Here is a 21,719-nt window from a genome sequence, read left to right on the forward strand (position 1 = left end):
ACTAATGCATCAAAATTTATTCCCCTGTAAAGGAATAACAACAGAACATGTAGTTCTAATACTAACATAAAAGTATGCAAACTCCAGGTTAAACAATACATATATATATCTTAATTACTAATTGAGAAAGTACCAGCAACAATGTCAAAAGTCTAAGCCTCTTCTCTCTGCTGTATAGCGTATACTCTAGCTGAAGCATCACCTTGTTCTGGCTGATTCACAGTACTCTGACTTCTAGGAGTACTACCCCTACCTCTACCTCTGCCTCTACTAACTGATGGTGAACTCTTTGGGGTAGAAACTTAGGTTAATCCCTTTGGTGTAGTAAATGATCCAGAACGACATGGATTTACACAATCCCTAGCAAAATAACCAGTCTCTCCACAATTAAAACATGCTCCTACGGCTCTATAACATACCCCACTATGTGGTTTACCACAAGTTTCACAAAGTCGATCTGACAGCGCATTTCTGGGTTTCTGTTGAGTTTGCTGATCGGATCGAGGTGGTTTCTGTCCAGAAGATCTATCTCTACCGGACTTCTTACTACCTCTGTTGTATCCCCCAAAGTTTTTCCTCTTTCCAATAGGACCACTAGAACTCTATTCTACTAACTTTTCCTCTTTTTCTGTTTTCTCTGATTTCTTTTTCTTAGGAGCTGCTTCAGATTCAATTCTTTCTAATTCTAGTGCTTGAGAAATAAGTTCAGAGAAGTTGTTATGTTTGAATCCGACCACTTGTAATATGATACTAGGCTTTAAGTCGATTTCAAACCTCTTACATCTCTCTCTACTGTTAGAAAGTATACTTACTGCATAATGGCTTAAGCGGGAAAATTCCCTTTCATATTCAACCACTGATCTGCTCCCCTATTTCAGACTTAGGAACTCTTGCAGCTTCTGGTCTACATAAGCATCAGGGACATATTTTTGTATGAATTCCCTGAGAAAGTCATTCCATGTTAGCACTGCAGGTTCTACCAGACTGTGGGGAATGGTTTTTCACTAGTCATAAGCATCCCCCTGTAGCAAAGATACTGAGTATTCAAATATGAGCTCCTCCGTGCAATGTAGTTTCTTAAATACCCTATCCATCCTCTCTAACCATTGTTCTGCCTCTAGAGGATCTACTGTCCCCTTGAACTCTGTAGCCCCATATTTCATCAATTTGTTATACTGTCTAGTAGAAGACTGTGGTTGTACCACTGGTGTTTGTATTGGGACTTGAGTAGGCACATTACCAGCCATTTGTTGGAACATTGCGACCATCTCACGAGCGAATCGAGCAGAAATCTGCAGATCATGGGGCTGGTGCTACTGAACCACTGACATTGTGTAGGGCTGGGGCATCCCTTTGCACCTCAGCCTCTATAGATTGATCGACTGAATGATCACCCTCTTCCATAGTCAATTCGAGGATCTTAGACCTCCTGAAGAAATAACACAAGGAGATTTCCTCCCGTTAGCGCATATTTATAATGTAATGTACTATATGTATCAAACAATGATATTGAGCAGTTGTACTATGAAGAAAGAATATTTAAATAACATGTGAAAACAGAATTTAAAAACTTTGCTCTGATACCACTAAAACATGTCACACCCTACCCCTCTGTAAGGCATAACATGATCCCGTATTATACTTAATGAATTACCAACTTCGTCTACTGATAACCCATTAAATACACTACAAGGGATTTTAAAACTTTTCTTACTTCTTTTTTACAGTGGTGAGCACTATTTACAAGTGTTAAAAACTTTTTGAACTGAAGTGATAGAACTAACACATTTGAATTATTAGGAATTTCTGTAAAAATTTTGACAGAGTGCCATCTGTATTTTGGATAAAACAATTCTTCAGAAACCTGTAAAAAGCACTTCAATATTTTTCTCAATCTCAAACTCCAACATAATTCAACACAATATGTTTTTCAACTCAAATCCACAATAATTTTTCAAAGACTGAGATAAAAGAAATACAGTACAAATTTTACAAGCCAAAATAACTCATAATTTACTTTACAACTTCAATGTACAATTTTAATTTACAACTGCTCAAAACCAAGAACAATATATACATACAGTGAACATACATTACAGTACAAAATGGAAAATGTGGTATACTCAATATACTCGATGATCTCTCAGTGTAGTACTAGCAGCTTAGTCTGCTGCCTTGTCAGTCTGTCTACCTGCGACAGCAATGAAAAGCTATCGCTGAGTAAAATTTACTCAGTGGTGCACAATAACAATTTGAAATGCGATACATAAATCTTTTATTGACAATTCACAAATCAAATAGTTCACAATTCCATTTCACAATTTACAAAGTTCATATAATACAAATTTGATCAAATAACTGAGTAACACAGTTTTGCCAATCAATAACACAATTTGATCAAGTAACTGAATAATACGGTTTTGCCAATCAATAACACAATTTGATCAAATAATTGAACAATACAGTGCTACCGATGAATATCATAATTTAGGCCATGACACAATTTTTTCCACACATTCCATGTTGTACACCACGACAAGACACACTCACCCCAATAATCGAAATCAATGAGGGAGGAAGCTAGCTGAATAATGAGTACTCATCCACACTCACCTCAAACTGGGAACTCAAAGAGGGAGGAACATAATCACACTCACCCCAAACTGATAAGTCAAAGAGGGAGGAATATATTAACAGTGTCATGCCAAGTGTGAATCAAAACAATTTCAAATCACAATATTTCATACAAACCATAAATCACATTTTATCTCAAAATTTCTATTTGCAAAGTTGGCAACACAATAAGTTCCAAATAATATTCCCAAAACCAAAGCAATCAAAAATTATTCATAACTCATTTCTCCAAATAAATTTGCTAGTAAAAGCAATAAATATCAAAATTATTGTGCACAAACATAATTTAAAACAATAAAATATAAATAATCGTAATTTATTTCAATTGAAAAATTCAAAAGAAATACTTATTGTGCACAAACACAATTTAAAATAATAACATATAAATAACCGTAATTTATTTCAATTGAAAAATTCAAAAGAAATACTTATTGTGCACAAACCTCTGATAACTGTCTCCTAGCCTTGAATCAGTGTTTCCTTCCCTTTCCCTGAGTCTTTGCTAACTGAGAAACACAATTTGAGGTGTTTCAGTACTCATTTAAACTGTCTCTGACGATAATGCTTGATAATTAATTCGCTGAATTCTATTATTTGCTTAATCACCTAATATGTCGACCCTTAATGGGTTCTAGGTAAATTAGGTTTTAAAGTTACTAATATGTCATATTCGATAGTCTTTTAGGGTTGGTACATGTTACCAATTTCATTTCCATGTATACTGCATTTTATTGCAACTTGCTGGATTCCAGGATACTAGTTTGACCTAGTTCCCTCGGTTTTCGGGTTTCGGTCAAAACTACAAACTTGTAGATCTATGTCTTATTGCACGCAGGGAAAAATTTCAGGTCATTCTGAGTTATGTATACCAAGTTATGGTCATTTTACTATTGCTGGTCGAAATGCATCAAAATTGGTCACTTTAGGTCACTTTAGGTCAATTTTGGTTCGGCCAGTTTTTGGACCGGAACTTGTGCAAGCTGTTTGACTTGCTTATGGTCATTTCTGGGCTTTGGTGTCTTCATAAGACTTGTAGATATGGGTCTTAACTATTCATGGTCAAAATTTCAGGTCAATTGGACCTGTTTTGAGTGAGTTATGGCCAAAATACTAACTACTGCCCAAATAGTCAATTTTCAGGCCTCAATTGCACTAATCCGAATTTGGTCATTTTTCAAGTTACCTTACAAGCAGAATTTTGGCAAGCTTCCTTTATGAAAGTTGGCACATTTTGTGCCTAGTTTCACCTCCAATTGGTCTCATACAAATTGGAGCTACACACTTAAGGTTCTAGGCCCAAAACACAAACTGGCCTATTGCATTTTGTTTATGCTCATCAAGATCACCTTTAACCCTTACCAAACTTCACCTTCATGCCATTTCTGGTTTGTACCCTAACCTAAAAATATTTCACAACATTTTATTGATCATTTTGGCAGCTTACAATCACATTCAACATACCCCAAAAAGTGCAGAATTTGTCAAATTCAATTACAACAATTTAACTACCTACACATGCTCATTTATATGTCCAACTTCACACCATCATACATATACCTAAACTGTCATAACAACTAATACAATTCAACAGTAATATTCCATAAATCAAACATAAAATAACATCCTTATGGTTCACCAAACCAGGCTGCCGATTCATGCATTACATTCCTATAATTTCCAAGCATTCAAATTTCAATACCCATTCACATATACTAAGTATACATCACCCAAATAATTTCTTACACACATAAATATTTAATCAATCCTTTAATCCACCATTTACAAGCAAAAATAAATTGTCTTCAAGGTGTTTCCATGGCTGCCAAAAGTACACATCCCCATTTAAACATCAAACCTCAAAAATTTATCCATAAATTAAACACCCATAACATCCTTACAAACTTTAATAAAACAATAATAAAAAACTCAAACTTACCACTTTGGAAATTCTTCAAAACTCCACAAAAACTTTCATTTCTTGCTGCCTATCTACTGCCCATGGTGTGAGGATCATTTTTCATGAAGACATTTGCAAGAAATCAAGGCTTGATCATGGAGAACTTGAGCTCCATGCATGGTGCAGCCATGGAGTTTCTTTGGGAGAAATCTTCACTTCGGCAATGGAAGGGAATGAAGGTTAAAGATGAGTTTACAGATTTGTTAGTGGATTTACACTTGCCCATTTAATGGTTGTTTAACCCCATAGTGCTCCACTCACCATAAATAATTATATTATATGTTTAAATGTGTTAATTACTCAATTTGAATCCCACTTTTGCTATTTACATTAGGTACCACTAATTAAATTTTTCATGACATTTTCCAAATATAATATCATGTATTTTCAATGGACATTTAGGTCAAAAGACATTCGGGATGTCAAATGCCCACAATGCCCCTGTTCGGGTTGCATTCCTGATTTTTCGGTAACACCGGGTTTTGTCCATTTTTCGATTTCTCACTTTTCTTTGTACTAATTAATTAATTTTTCTTTGATATTTCTAATGGTATTTATACTTCAATAGGTGTCTATTTAAGTCTTCAAAATAATTTCCAGGGTTCCCCGCGGTCCAGGGCTAGTCAACGGTCCACGCCGCAACTTCCCGGTGCGGTCACCCATCGCTATGGTTCTCGACTCGTTTAACTTGGTTATATTTCATTGCTATTATTTTTTCTTTATTTTTCTTGTATTTTTTTCTTGTATTTCATTATTTTATGTCTCCTCACTAATATTTAAATATAGTTCTAGGCATTCTAGCTGTCCGGATAGACATTGGTCATCGGAGCAGTAGAACGCACTACCGAACATAGGGGTGTTACAACCAACACAAGGAAATTGCTCTCCATTAGTTCATATTTATGATGTAAATGTACTATATGTATCAAACATTTGAGCAGTTGTAGTTACCGACAAAAAGATTTCAAATTCACAGTTCGAAATTTACTTTAAAACCATTGCTCTGATACCACAAAACATGTCACACCCTACTCCCCTGTAAGATGTAACATGATCCCGTAGTACACCTAATGAATTACCGTACTTCGCCTACCGATAATCCATTAAATATACTACAAGGGATTTTAAAACAATTTTCATGAAATTTAAATCATCGATTAAAATCTGGTGTTATAAAATTTTTTTCAAAATTTCGGCAAAGTGCCGGTTGTATTTTGAGAAAACAGTTCTTCAAAACCTGCAAAGAACACACTCCCAATATGTTTTCTCAAATACAACTTCAATAACTTCATTTGAACCCATAATTCAAATCTCAATAATCAAATCAATCTCCTCATAAAAGAAACATTTCATTGATTACAAGACTCAAAATTAATATTACAAAACTATTCAGATAAATTAAATCCCAAATTTACATTTACAATAATTTACATTTAATTACATACCAAAATATTTTACAAGAGTTTTTATACAACTGCTCAAATAATTTACATACATATTTACATCAAAACCTATGTACATGGGTATACCTATGATATACCTGGAGCTGATCTGAATGTGTCTTCAAAGAAACTTACTCACTGCTCTATACTCTTTTTTACTCGACAAAGATATAAAGCTATCGCTGAGTGGTGAACTCAGTGGTGCACAACTATAATTTAAAACATAGTACAATATACATTGACAAAATTTACAGCAAATAATTTGGAAATCTGGATACTCATCAAATTCCAAAACTCAAAATATTCATTGCCAATAATGTAAATCATTTGTATAAAATGACTTTGATCACGAAATTCAATTTATCAAATCATTACTAACCATTTAAGGTAATTCTAACAAAATCAATTATATATAAATCATAACTGAAATCACAATTCTTTACTATTCAAAAACATTTTGTATCTCAAAAACCATGTTGTATCTCAAAAACCACACTGTATCTCAAAAACCATGCTGTTTCTCAAAAATCATTCTTTATCTCAAAAATCATTCTTTATGTGTAACCATGCAAGACTAATCCGAAAGGGCCATATTCGAAGTGATTCTAACTCCCTATGGTCGGGGAGGTCGAATCATCGTGCACAGTACACATCACAATAATGAATCTTCCGCAAGGGCCATAACAATAAAAACTTAGATCTAACCTCAAATCAGAGGAAAATCTAAGCCTGTGCATGTACCATGGTAATCAAAACACAACTAACTCCATTGTCTTCTCAACAAATGAGAAAGACGGGTAATAACCTAGTCAAACATCTATAGTGAGATATAAAACAATATCACAATCCTTTTAGTGAGCATAAATCACAATATAATTCAATTCAAATTCAATTCCAATATCCAATAATTTTTATGCTCATCACAATTCAAATCATAATTTTGTATTTTTCCATGAAAATTACCATCACAATTCAAAACATGTTCTATCATAATTTTCCAAAACATAATTTATTCAATCCGTAACAATGCTTAATACTTGTGAAAATACCATTTCAAAAAGCTAAATTCATACATACTATAACAATTTCAATAATCATTGAATTAAATCCAATGCTTATTAAACATAATACATAAGAAAAATATGTCATTTAATCATATGAAATATTCAAAACAAAATCAGTTAAAAACTAGTTGTGCACAAACCTCTGATAACTGTCTCTTGGCTCTGACTCAGTGTTTCCTTCCCCTTCCCTGAGTCTTTGCTAACTGAGAAACACAATTTGAAGTGTTTCAGTACTCATTTAAACTGTCTCTAACGATAATGCTTGATAATTAATTCACTGAGTTCTATTGTTTGCTTAGTCAACCTAATATGTCGACCCTCGATGCATTCTAGGTAAATTAGGTTTTAATGTTATTAATATATCACATTTGTAGCCTTTTAAGGTTGGTACATATTACCAAATTTATTTCCATGTATTTTGCGTTTTATTGCAATTTGCTGGATTCCGGGATACTAGTTTGACCTAGCCGGACGACCTAGTTTCCTCAATTTTCGGGTTTCGGTCAAAACTACAAACTTGTAGATCTATGTCTTATTGCACGCGGGGCAAAATTTCAGGTCATTCTGAGTTATGTAGACCAAGTTATGGTCATTTTACTATTGCTGGTCAAAATGCATCAAAATTGGTCACTTTAGGTCATTTAAGGTTCGGCCAGTTTTTGGACCAGAACTTGTGCAAGCTGTTTTACTTGCTTATGGTCATTTCTAGGCTTTGGTGTCTTCACAATACTTGTAGATATAGGTCTTAACTATTCATGGTCAAAATTTCAGGTCAATTGGACCTGTTTTGAGTGAGTTATGGCCAAAATACTAACTGCTGCCCAAATGGTCAATTTTCAGGCCTTAAATGCACTAATCCGGATTTGGTCACTTTTCAAGTTACCTTACAAGCAGAATTTTGGTAAGCTTCCTTCATGAAAGTTGGCACATTTTGTGCCTAGTTTCACCTCCAATTAGTCTCATACCAATTGGAGGCACACACTTAAGGTTCTAGGCCCATAACATAAACTGCCCTATTACATTTTATTCATTACTCATCAAAGGACACTTTTAACATTTACCAAACTAAACATTCATGCCAATTCTGGTTTGTACCATAACCTAAACACAATTCACAACATATTGTTGGTCATTTTGGCAGCTTACAATCACCTTCAATATGCACCATTTAGTACAGAATTTTTCAAGCTCAAATTACAACCATTCAATCACCTAACCTAGCTCATTTACATGTCCAACCTCACACCATCATACATATACCCAAGCTGCCATAACAACTATCACAATTCAACATTAATATTCCATAAACCAAATATGAAATAACATCTTTATGGTTCACCAAATCAGGCTGCCGATTCATACATTATAGTCCATTAATTTCCAAGCTTCCAAATTCAAGTACACATTCACATACACTAAGTATACATCACCCAAATTAATTCCTACACACATAAACATTTAATCAACCCTTTAATCTACCATTTACAAGCAAGAATAAACTGTCCTCAAGGAGTTTTCATGGCTTCCAAAAATAAACATCTCCCTTAGAACATCAAACTCCAAAATTCTTTCCACAATTCAAGTACCCATAACCTCCTCACAAACTTTAATGAAGCAATAACCAAAAACACAAACTTACCACTTTGGAAACTCTTCAAAACCTTGACTAAACTTGATCTTCTTGCTGTCTATCTAATGCCCAAGTGGTGTAGAACAGTTTTTGTGAAGGAAGCTAGTGAAAAATATGGCTAAATCATGGTTGCATGGTGGTTGAAGTGAGGTTGGCCATGGAGTTTCCATGGGAGTTTTGGGAGAAAGTTCAATTCGGTTTGGAAGAAGAATGAAGAAGATGAAGCTTACTTAGTGGAGAAATCTGTCCACTAATGTTATATTTTAATGTCCATTTAGCTCACTTAGTGGACCACTAAGTTTAGTTAATGAATAATTAATCCAAAGTTTCCAAATTTGCAATTTTGTCACCACTTCTTTCACTATTGATATAATGTACCACAATTTAACTTTTATGACATTTTTAAAGTTTAATATCATTTATTTTTAATGGACATTGAGGTCAAAAGGCAACTCGGGGTGTCAAATGACCACAATGCCCCTGTTCGGGTTGCATTCCCGATTTTTCAATAACACCAAGTTTTGTCCGTTTTCGATTTCTCACTTTTCTTTGCACTAATTAATTAATTTTTATTTGATATTTCTAATGGTATTTATGCTTCAATAGATGTCTATTTGAGTCTTAAAAATATTTTTCTAGGGTTCTCCGCTGTCCAGGGCAAGTCAACGGTCCACGCCGCAACTTCCCGGTGTGTTCACCCATTGCTAGGGTTCTCGGCTCGTTTAATTTGGTTACATTTCATTGCTATGATTTTTCCTTTGTTTTTCTTATATTTTCTTTTCTTGTATTTCATTATTTTATGTCTCCTCACTCATATCTAAGTGTAGTTCTAGGCATCCTAGCTGTCCGGACAACACTGGTCATCGGAACAGTAGAACGCACTACCGAACATAGGGGTGTTACAAAATTTTTCCACATACAGAGTGCCAGCTATAATTTGGAAAAACAGTTCTTCTGAACCTGTTTAAAAACACTTCCAAAATAATTTTCCAATCCAAACTCCATTATACACACATATCTCAACTCAATCTCAAATCACAACATTATTTTCAGAATTTTTTTTCTTTTCACTTCATTACTGGAAGCACATTCTTAAATATTTCTCAACATAATATACAGAAAAATTTCAATAATATGAAATTTCATATATTTACATCATCAAATAATTTTAAGAGTTTATAGTTACAATCCCAAAACTAATACAAAATACAAAATACTACCCAAAATCCTAATGTCCTACCATATGCACTGCGGAGGTGAGGTGACTCTGGACTCCGGATGCAGCTCTGAAGGCTCACCCTGTCTGATGTCTGCTGGGCTCACTAGCTAAGTCTCCAGTACCTGCACGTGGCAAAAGCGACGCGCTAAGCAATTCTACTTAGTGGTGACAATATAAAATAAAATAAAAATAAGTATGCAGAATGTATGTTTACATTTTTTAGTAGACTTAATTTCTGATATTATTTGCAGTATTATTCGATTTAAATTTGGTAAGATTTATTAACATTGCCCGAGTAACCCATACTAGTCGACTGGACTGGATAAACGGGTAAACTGGCACTGGGTACTAAGTACCTTGGACTATCACACCATTGGTCACATTGTGTCTCCCGGTGTGCAACAGAACAGCTAACAAGCTGTAATAATTATTAGGGTTAAAACCCGAGTGTAACAACTTAAATAACATTGTGACACCCTTTACCCGTCTACAGTGTAGCCGAGCAAGTTATGCCACTCAGTGTGCTGGAGTACCAATTTATGTTTCTATTTACAATTTATCCCTTTTTAATTCATTTATTTTTAATTTTTGATAAATCTGAATTTTTTCACAAATTTTATAGAAAATCCGGCAGAGTGCCGGCTGTAAATTGGAAAAACAGTTCTTTCTAAACCTGTTTAAAAACACTTTCAATATAATTTCCAATTCCAAACTCCATTATACACATTTCAGGTCAATCTCAAAATCTCAATCTTAAATCACAATACTATTTTTAAAACTTTTCTGTTCACTTCATCACTAGAAACATATTCATAAATATTTCTCAACATTTCATTTATCAATATACATTATGCAGAAAATTTCAATAATATGAAATTTCATATATTTACATTAATACATAATTACAAGAGTTTATAGTTACAATCCAAACTAATACAAAATGCCAAAATACAAAATGCTCCCAAAATCCTATGTCCTACCATATGCACTGCAGGTGTGAGATGACTCGGGACTCCGGATGCAAATCTGAAGGCTCACCCGGTCTAATGTCTGCTGGGCTCACCAGCTAGGTCTCCAGTACCTGCGCGTGGCAAAAGCGACGCGCTAAGCAATTCTGCTTAGTGGTGACAATATAAAATAATATAAAATAAAATAAAATAAAATAAAACAAATATGCAAAATATGTGTTTACATTTTTGGTAGACTTAACTTCTGATATTATTTGCATTATTATTCGATTAAAATTTGGTAAGATTTATTATCATTGCCCGAGTAACCCATACTAATTGACTAGACTAGATAAACGGGTAAATTGGCACTGGGTACTAAGTACCTCGGATCATCATACCATCGGTCACATTGTGTCTCCCAGGCAAATGTAACGTACCTAATAAGTCAGAATAATTATCGGGGTTAAAACCCAAGTGTAATAATTCAAATAACATAGCCAAAGGCTATTATGTCACAGAATGGCATGGGAAGCCATGAAACACATAATGGCATGAAGCCATATGGAGTACTGCTAACAGAACCCTATTGGCATGCCAAGCTATCCAAACCAATCTTGTTAGGTATACTAGGGCATTTCACACTTTTAAGTTTCACAATTTTTGGAATTTAAGTTTTAGTGTTACTATTCCATTCATTGGTCAACAAAAATGTTGACTTTTGCATAGGCAATAGGTACATTGGTTTTAATATCATCAACATACCACATTTTGCATTCAAAATTTGTTGGTATTAGTTGCCAATACCATTTCTAAGCTTAATGTTAGTTGGGCAGAATTTTCACTTTTTATGCCTTGTTTTTATTGTTCCATTGGTCAATTTTACAGTGGGAATTTGGCAAACTGATCAACATGAAAGTTGTTCCTTATTTGTCTAGTTGCATTTCCTTTTTTGAATCACTCCATTTGGAGTTTTGTAGCTCAAGTTATGGCCCAAAAACCACAACTGGCTGGATTGAAATTTTGTCCAGAATTTCTGGACTGGCCATATCTATAGTGTAATGAGCAGTGACTGCAACTCACTTGTTGAACAGGTTATGGTCATAATTTGGGCTAGGTTTCTTCATGAAAGTTGTTGGTCTATATCTCAGCTTGTTGCTGGTAAATTTTCAGGTCAATTGGACCTTTCTACACTGATTTATGGCCAAATGACCAAATACTATTTATTTGGTCATTTTGCCCAGGCAGACTGCAGGTCACCCGAATTAGGGCAAGGTTTTAGTTCACTTGCTTTGGTTTTCTGGGCATGGTTTCTTCACCAAAGTTGTGCCATTATGTGTCTAGTTTCATGTCCAATTGGCTTTGCACCAATTGAACCTCTACAATTCAAGTTATTGCCGCCCAAACCTGCTGGACTCATGTCCAATTCTGCAGGCCACCAAGGGCAGCCACACCAAGCTCCAATCCCACTATACAATGCACTTCATTTTTTATTCAAACAATACCAAATGGTCACTAATTGGCCATTAAAACCTAATTCCATCATCACATGGTCAAAGTCTCATTTTTCCACCTCAAACCCTAACTCAACATTACAAAACCATGCATTATCATTGCATTTATTAATTCACTTATGAGATACATATTAAGGGCAGCCATACTAGCATGTTAGCTCCCCATAAATCATCACCATGTTACCCTAACCATGGCTGCCAAAATTTAGCATTAGCATACCAATGGTATTTCATCAAATTTCTTTGTCATTTGCACACATTTACAGTTGTTAAACATAAATTTAAAGTGAAATTCAAGGTTTAGGTCACTAACCTCTATGGAGTGAGATTTCCCACTTGCTAGAATTCTTGTTTTCCTTTTCTTTTTGTTCCCAAAAGAATCTCCAAGATGCAAGAACACTTTTTGTGTTGTTAGGTTAGGGTTTTGTTGGGTAGAAGTGAGTGAAAATCAAGCTTTGAAAGCTTGAAAATGGTTTGGCTATGGAGGAGGTTCACGGCAAGGAAGATGAAGAGAATAGAAATCGGATTTTTATTTCATTTTTCCAGCCCATTTTTCTCTTTTAAATAAGTTTATGCCATGTGTCCACATTGGGTTGGTTGGGAAAACTTTAATGACATCACTATGATGTCATAATGCCATTTTCTTTCATTTTCTCTCCATTTCTTATCTAACTAATTTCAATTAAATTTTTAACAATATTTAATCATATTTTATGTTATATAAATTATTTATTTAACTGGACAAGTTGGTAAAAAATCATCTTTGAAGACGAAATGACCAAAATACTCTCCGTTTAGCTTAACGAGCCAAAATTGTCTGTACCGATTGAAAAATTTTTCTAAGCATTTCCTTGGCATTCTAATGCCATAAGAACCTCAATGACCCTTCTCTGGAGTCCCAATAATTATTTTATAATTTTTTCCCCTGGTCTAGGGTTGCTAACGGCCTTCTCCGTCACTTCCCCTTTGGGTTACTCATCCCTGGGGTTTCGGCTCGTTTAACCTTAGTGTATTTGGTTTCTAAAATTTTTCCTTGATTTTTATGAGCATTATTTAGTTTCATTATAACTCCTCACTATAGTCTATTTATAATTTCAAACATTCTAGCTACCCGAACCGACATTGGTCACCAGAACAGTAGACTGTACGGACTAGCTAAAGTGAGGATGTTACAACTCTTCCCCTCTAATAAAAATTTTGTCCTCGAAATTTACCTGATGCAAATAGTTGAGGGAACTATTGACTCATCGTATCTTCACTTTCCTAAGTTGCTTCTTCAGTGTTGTGGTGCCTCCAAAGCACTTTCACCAGTGGAATTTGTTTATTTCTCAGTTGCTTCACTTCTCGAGCTAGGATCTGTATAAGTTCTTCTGTATATGTCAAGTCCGGTTGGATTTCAATCTCTTCCATGGAAATGACATGTGAAGGGTCTGAGTGATATCTTCTCAGCATAGAAACATGGAATACATTGTGAATTTTATCCAGTTCTGGTGGTAAAGCTAGTCGATAGGCCACTGGTCCCACACGTTCAATTACTTCATATGGGCCAATAAACCTAGGGCTTAACTTACCCTTTATCCCAAACCTCAGTACTTTCTTCCATGGTGAGACTTTGAGAAACACTTTATCGCCAACTGCATACTTTATCTCTTTTCTCTTCAAGTCGGTATATGATTTTTGTCTATCTGAGGTAACCTTCAGGTTAGCTTTGATTATCTTCACTTTCTCCTCAGTCTGTTTCACCAGGTCTGGTCCTACCAGTTTATCTTCGCCCAATTCAGTCCAACACACTGGGGTTCTACATTTCCTCCCATACAGTGCTTCATACGGGGCTATTTGAATGCTAGCTTGGTAGCTATTATTGTATGCAAATTCTGCCAGTGGGAGGTATCTATCCCAACTCTCCTCAAACTCAATGACATAACTCCTTAGCGTATCCTCCAGGATATATTACATAATTCAATTATTTAATTGCAAAAATTCAATTAGTTCTTATGTTTACTTGGATTACTCGTTCTGACTGTCCATCCGTCTGAGGATGAAAAGCCGTGCTAAAACGGAGTTATGTGCCGAAGGTTTCTTGCAACTTTTTCTAGAATCTCGATGTAAACCTTGGGTCTCGGTAAGATATGATGGAAAGTGGGATTCCATGCAGTCTAACTATCTCACTGATATACAGTTCTACTAGCTTCTCCAGTGACTAGTCAGTCCTAACTAGCAGAAAATTTGCTGACTTCGTCAATCTATCCACTATCACCCATACTGCATCATGCTTCTTTTGGATGAGAGGTAGACCACTAATAAAATCCATAGTGACTCGGTCCCATTTCCATTCAGGTATGCTTATAGGCTGTAGCAATCCTGATGGAACTTGATGTTCTACTTTAACTTGCTGACATGTCAAACACTTAGTCACATAGTCAGTTATATCCCTCTTCATACCAGGCCACCAATAATGAGGCTTCAAATCATTATACATTTTCGTGCTTCCTGGGTGCATAGCATAAACACTAGTATGTGCTTCTTTCAAAATACTAGTCTTCAGTTCCCCATCATCTGGTACACACACTCTTCCTCTGTAGTATAGACACCCATCTGCTTTCACCTCATATTCAGTTTCCTTTCCCTTAGGAATTTTACCCACAATGGCCATTAGTTTTTCATCTGCCCTCTGCCCATCTTGTATTTACTGTAGTAGGGTTGGCCTCACTTGCAACTCAGCCAAAATAGCTCCATCTTGAGCTAAGGACAGACAGGCATTGAGTGATCTTAAAGTTGTGATGGACTTCCTGCTCAAAGCATCAGCAACTACATTTGCCTTCCCAGGATGATAATCTATCACACAATCATAGTCCTTCAGGAACTCAATCCATCGCCTCTGTCTAAGATTGAGCTCCTTTTGGGTTGGCAAATATTTTAGACTCTTGTGGTTTGTATAGATATAGCATTTTTCACCATATAAATAACGCCTCCATATCTTCAGTGCGATGATAAATGCTGCTAACACCAGGTCATGAGTAGGGTAGTTCTGTTCATGCGGCCTTAACTGCCTGGAAGCATAGGCGACCACTTTTCACTCTTGCATCAATACACACCCTAGCCCATTACGCGAGGTATCACTGTAGACCACAAAGTCTTTTCCCGACACTGGCTGTGTTAACGCTGGTGCTTCTGTCAACATAGCCTTCAGCCTCTCGAAACTGGCTTGGCACTTGTCGTTCCAGCCAAATTTCACATTCTTATGCAACAACTTGGTCAATGGAGCAGCTACAAGAGAGAACCCCTTCACAAATCTTCTGTAATACCCAGCTAGCCCCAATAAACTTCTGACCTTAGTTGTATTTCTGAGAGGCTTCCATTCCATCACTACTTCTATCTTTTTGGGATCCACTCTAATCCCCTCAGCTGATACTATGTGTCCAAGGAAAGAGATTTCACTCATCCAGAAGTCACACTTGGACAGCTTAGCATACAGCTTCTTTTCTCGCAGGGTTTGCAGAACAATCCTCAAATGTTCATCATGTTCTTCCCTGGTCTTGGAATACACCAGAATATCATCAATAAAGATCACTACAAACCGATCTAAGTATGGATGGAAGACACGGTTCATAAGGTCCATAAATGCTGCTGGTGCATTTGTCAAACCAAACGGTATCACTAAAAATTCATAGTGCCCATACCTGGTTCTGAATGCAGTTTTTGACACATCTGCATCCTTTACCCTCAACTGATGATACCCTGATCTGAGATCAATTTTTGAAAATACATCGACTACCTTCAACTGATCAAACAGATCGTTAATTCTGGGCAATGGATATTTATTCTTCACAGTTACTTTGTTCAACTGTCGGTAATCAATACACAATCTCAAAGTTCCATCCTTCTTCTTCACAAACAGTACCGAAGCTCCCCATGGTGGAGCATATGAACCCCTTATCAAGTAACTCCTGCAACTGGATTTTCAACTCCTTCAATTCAATGGGTGCCATCCTATAAGGAGCAATTGAAATTGGTGCTGTACCCAGCATTACCTCAATAGCAAACTCGACTTCCCTTTCTGGTGGTAAACCAGGCAACTCTTCAGGAAATACATCTGGGAAGTCTCTTACTGTGGGTATATCACACAATTTTGGCTTAGCTTGCCTAGTATCAACCACATGTGCTAGGTAAGCTTCATAGCCTTTTCTCATCGATCTTCTTGCAACTGTGTCTGAGATAACATTGGACAGTAAATCTATCCTTTCACCCACAACAGTGATCTCATTACCCTCAGAAGTTTTCAGAGAAATCCTCTTCAATTTGCAATCAACTATTGCCTGATGACGTGACAACCAGTCCATACCAAAAATCACGTCAAACTCGTGGAAGGGCAATTCAATTAGGTCTGCCGAGAATTCATACCCCTGAATCCTCAACAGGCAACCTTTATACACCTTATTCACTACCACACTGTGGCCTAGTGGATTTGTGACCAAAATGTCTTGATCACTCTCCTCTACTGAAACTCCCCTCTCTATGGGTAGTTTGATGCAAATGTTGGAATGAGTGGATCCTGGATCCACTAATGCATGCACAGAAGTGATGTAGAGGGAAAACGTACCCCTGATGACATCCGGGGCATCTTGCTCCTCCTGAGCTCTGATGGCATAGGCCTTGGAAGGTATTATAGTATCTGGCCTCTCAGCTGACTCGAACGCAGGCCTCAGTGATGGACCAACTACCTCAGGTTTACCAGGCTTCCTACCCCTTTGTGGTGCAGGAGTAGGTCTGTCAGTTTGTGTTGGAGCGACTGTAGTAGTCCTCTTCAGACAATTCTTGATCTAATGTTCTGTCGATCCACACCACAAGCATGCACCAGTCACTCGCCAACAATCCCCCTTGTAACACCCTTATTTGTATAGCCTAGTATATTTCACTATTACGGTGACCGGTGTTGGTCCGGACAATTAAGGGGATTAGAACCACACTTAAGACAACTAGAGAAGCCATAAACACAAATAATTAGTAATGTTCAATTAGTTAAGTATAAATAAGAAAAACGGAATATAAGAAGTTAAACGAGCCGAGAGTCACAGTGATGGGTGACCTTCTCGGGAAGGACTGCGAAGTCATTTTAAACTCAAATTTCGAACCGTAAAATGTGACGCTGCAGTCCTTAGGACCCTCATGAACATAGTGGAAAAGAGAAAATCACGAAAAAAAATTGTTAAGTCAGTCAAATAATTAGGTCAGCGAGCCGAAAGAAATATTGAATTATTTGCAAACCGGGATGAACTGGAGAGGGGCAATTTGGTCAATTGACCCCGAGAGCTGACTCCTGACCTAACTGTCAAATAAAATCAGAGAAAAGAAAATTTCAGAATCGAGAATTAAATTAAAGAGCGAATAGAAAAAAAAAAAGAGAAAAAGAAAAAGTGTAGGGAGATGACATCATGCATGACATCATGCATGATGTCATAAAAGTAATAATTAATATAGTTAATTAATAAGATTTTTTTTGGGTCTTCCACAAGTAAATAAAAGAAAAGAAAAGAAAAAAAAATAAAACAAAAGTTATCTTCTTCTCCATATTGCCGTCCAAGTCTCTCTCCTTTCTTTCTCATTTACTCCACCATTTTTAAGCAAGAAAAGCTTGGGATTCTTTGGTTCCTTTCCATAAATCCTCTAAATCCCAACATTAAATCTTATCCCTAGACCTAGATAAACACTTTGGGAGCAAGAAGGAAAAGAAAACTTGGAGAATTGAAGAATTAGGAAATCTACAAATTGAGTTAAGTGCAATTTCAAGTTTTGATTCTTATGGAATTCATGAATTTAAGTTTATGTGTGATGAGATTACATTAGAAATAAAGGAAATTATGCTTAAATAAGGGAAGAAAGAATGTGGTAGCCATAGAAACCTAAGGTTTTAATGGTATTTAGTTAGGTTAAACATGAAATATTGGTGAATAGATGTTATATATGTGAATTGTATAATTAGATTACATGAATTGTAAAGATTGGACAAACTTAGGGTTTGAATATTAGGGTTTATGAACCAAAAATGTAAGAAATGAGTAAATGGTGTCTTTGACCTATTGTGAAGTGAAAAATGGTCATTTATGACCAAATGAGTTGTGTTGGAATGATTGGAATTAAAACTAAATTCGGAGGGAGTGTGGTCATGCTGCTGGCAGCATGACCAAGTCAACTTTGAAGGACCAAAAATAAAATTTTACAAGTCCAATTGATGTGGGACCAATTGGGGATGAAAATAGACATAAAATGACACAATTTTCATTTAGGAATCATTCCCAAAAAGTAACCAAAACCAAGTGAAAAAAAAATTGACCAAAGTTGGATAAGTGCAGGCTGCCCTGTACAAACTGACCAAATGAACAATGTTTGTTCATTTGGTCATAACTCAAGCTAGGCAGGTCCAAATAACCTGAAATTTTACCAGTGGTTAGATGAGATATAGACCTAAAACTTTCATGAGGAACACAAAACCAAATTTTGCCAGCAACCAAGGGATTTGGCCACCCCAAGTTGGTGACCCAAAACTGCCAGCACCAAAATTGCCCAGAAAATCTGGGTTGTTTCCAATCCGGCAGCCATGGTCCAAATGGCCATAACTTGAGCTACAAAACTCCAATTGGGGTGATTAAAAAATGAGAATAAACTTAAGATAATAAGGAACATTTTCTATGAAGGAAGTTTTTCCAAATTCCAACAGTAAAATTACCAATGGAACAGTGCAACTAGGAGCACCAAAACTAAAAATTTGACAATTTTGCCAAAAGGACTTGAGCTTTGAGAAAATGACCAAAACCAACAAATTTAATGACCAAAATGTGGTATGTGGGTGAAGTTAGAGTCTCATACCTATTAAGCCTTAAAACGTTAACAATTTGACTTAAATAGTGTAGTGAATAGTAACCTGAAATACAAAAATTTCAAGAACGTCGAGTTTAGCACAATAAAGCTAGGTAAAAGTGAAGTTAAATTTATTTTTGGATTTATGCTAAGATATGGTACTGAAACACTATGAAACTGTGTATTTCAGCTGAAAAAGACTTGGAAGCTCAGAGAGACTGAGTCAAGGCCTAGAGGCGACTTACGTCAGGTCTGTGCACAGTAATTTTTGTTTAGATATATGATTCTTGAAATTTTGATTTTTTTTTTAGTTAAATATGAATTGTGTTGCCATTTATGATTGAGGATATGACTTTGAAAATTGACCAGATTTCTCATAAATTATTTGAATAAATTGTTTTGAATTGATTTTGTGTTCACACTTAGCATGACAGTATCACATTATTCCTCCTCTATTTATGGGGTTGAGATCGTTCATTTTTCTCCCTCTCTGGCTTGCCAGTTGAGGTTGAGATTGGATGAGTACTCATTAGCTTGCTAGCCACCTCCCTCATTGATTTCAATTAGTGAGGTTGTAGATTGCTTTGTCGTGGTGTACAACACGGTATTGATCGAAAATTTTGTGTCATGGCTTAAGTTGTGTATAATTTTGGCAACATTGTGTTTATTAAATTATTTGACTAAATTTGTTCTTCTGAGTTTTGATAATTGTGAAATGTGACTGAGAAATATTTAAATTGTGTTTTGGCAATGAATGATTTATGTATTGTATTTCAAATTTTTTATTGTGCACCACTGAGTATTTTTATACTCAGCAATAGCTTATTTTGCTATCGCAGATAAGAGCAAGGAGAAAGCAGCAGAGTGAGCTGCTATTGAATTGAGAACTATACGGGTATTATTTTATACCTTTGTCGTTAATTTTGATGTAAATATAGTAATGTTGTATTTATCAATGTAAAGTTGAGCAGTTGTAAATAAATTGTAATAATATTATTTTTGGATTTCCTTCTGTAAATTAATATTTGTTCCTGTGAATTTCATATTTTATGCCTGATGAATGAAGTATTAAATATTTTGAGAAGATAAATTTTGATTTGGATTGTGGAATTATTTTGAAGTGAATTGAATTGAGTTGATTTGAGATTTATTGGAGGTTGGGAGTTGAGAAAACTATTGGAAGTGTTTTTTTTCAGGTATTTGAAGAACTATTTTCTCCAAATACAAACGAAACTCTGTCAAAATTTTTATAAAATTTGCGACAAAATTGAAATGCCCAAAAATTTTTACTAGCATTTAAACTTTGAATAAATGGTTTTTAATTCCTACCAAAATGCTCACCACTCCCAAAATGTAAGAAAATTGTTTTAAAATCCCTTGTAGGGTACTTAATGAGTTATCGGTAGGTGAAGTTCGGTAGTTCATTAAGTATTCTACGGGATCATGTTATGCCCTACAGAGGGGTAAGGTGTGACATGTTTTAGTGGTATCAGAGCATGGTTTTACAATAAATTTTGACTATGTGTGTGAATATTTCTTTGATAAGTACAACTGCTCAAGTGTCTTTAATTGATACATATGACATATTTACATCATGAATATGCACTAACAGAGGTCAACCTCCTTGTGTTTGATCTCAGGAAGTAGAAATTTTTGGAAAACGGAATGGAAGAAGGAGATCATTCCGAAGAACAATCTGGTGAGGCTGAGGTTCAAGGGGAAGCCCCAGCACTCCAGAACTTGAGTGGGTCAGCCACTCCAGCTCCTACTCCAGCACCGCAGTTCCCTGCTCAATTTGTACAGCAGATGGCTGCATTTTTCCAGCAAATGGCGGGTAATGTGCTACCCCAAGCTCAAATGCAAGCACCTGTAGCACAACCACAGCCCTCAGCTCGGCAATATGAAAAATTGATGAAATTTGGGGCCACTGAGTTTAAAGGCACTGTGGATCCACTGGAGGCAGAACAGTGGTTGGAAAGAATGGAACGGGTTTTCAGAAAGCTGCAGTGTACGGAAGAATTAAAATTTGAGTATTTAGTATCTCTTCTCCAAGGGGATGCATATGAATGGTGGAAGACCATCCCCCACAGCCTGGTTGAGCCACCTGTGTTGACATGGACAGACATTCTGAGGGAATTCAGGCAGAAATGGGTTCTTGATGCGTATGTAGATATGAAATTACAAGAATTTCTAAGTTTAAAACAAGGGGACAGAACTATAGCAGAGTATGAGAGAGACTTTTCAAGGCTAAGCCACTATGCTGGAAGCTTAGTTTTCACCCCCAGAGATAGATGTAAGAGGTTTGAGTCCGGATTAAGGCCGAATCTGAGGATGCAAATCGTGGATTTCAGACATCAGAATTTTGCTGAATTGATCTCACAGGCCCTGGAACTAGAAAGGATAGAATCAGAAGGGGTAGTGAAGAAGGGTACACAAGAGAAAGAAAAGAATGAAAAG

Source organism: Hevea brasiliensis, chromosome 10 (genome assembly GCF_030052815.1).
Source record: "Hevea brasiliensis isolate MT/VB/25A 57/8 chromosome 10, ASM3005281v1, whole genome shotgun sequence".
Lineage (NCBI taxonomy): Eukaryota > Viridiplantae > Streptophyta > Magnoliopsida > Malpighiales > Euphorbiaceae > Hevea > Hevea brasiliensis.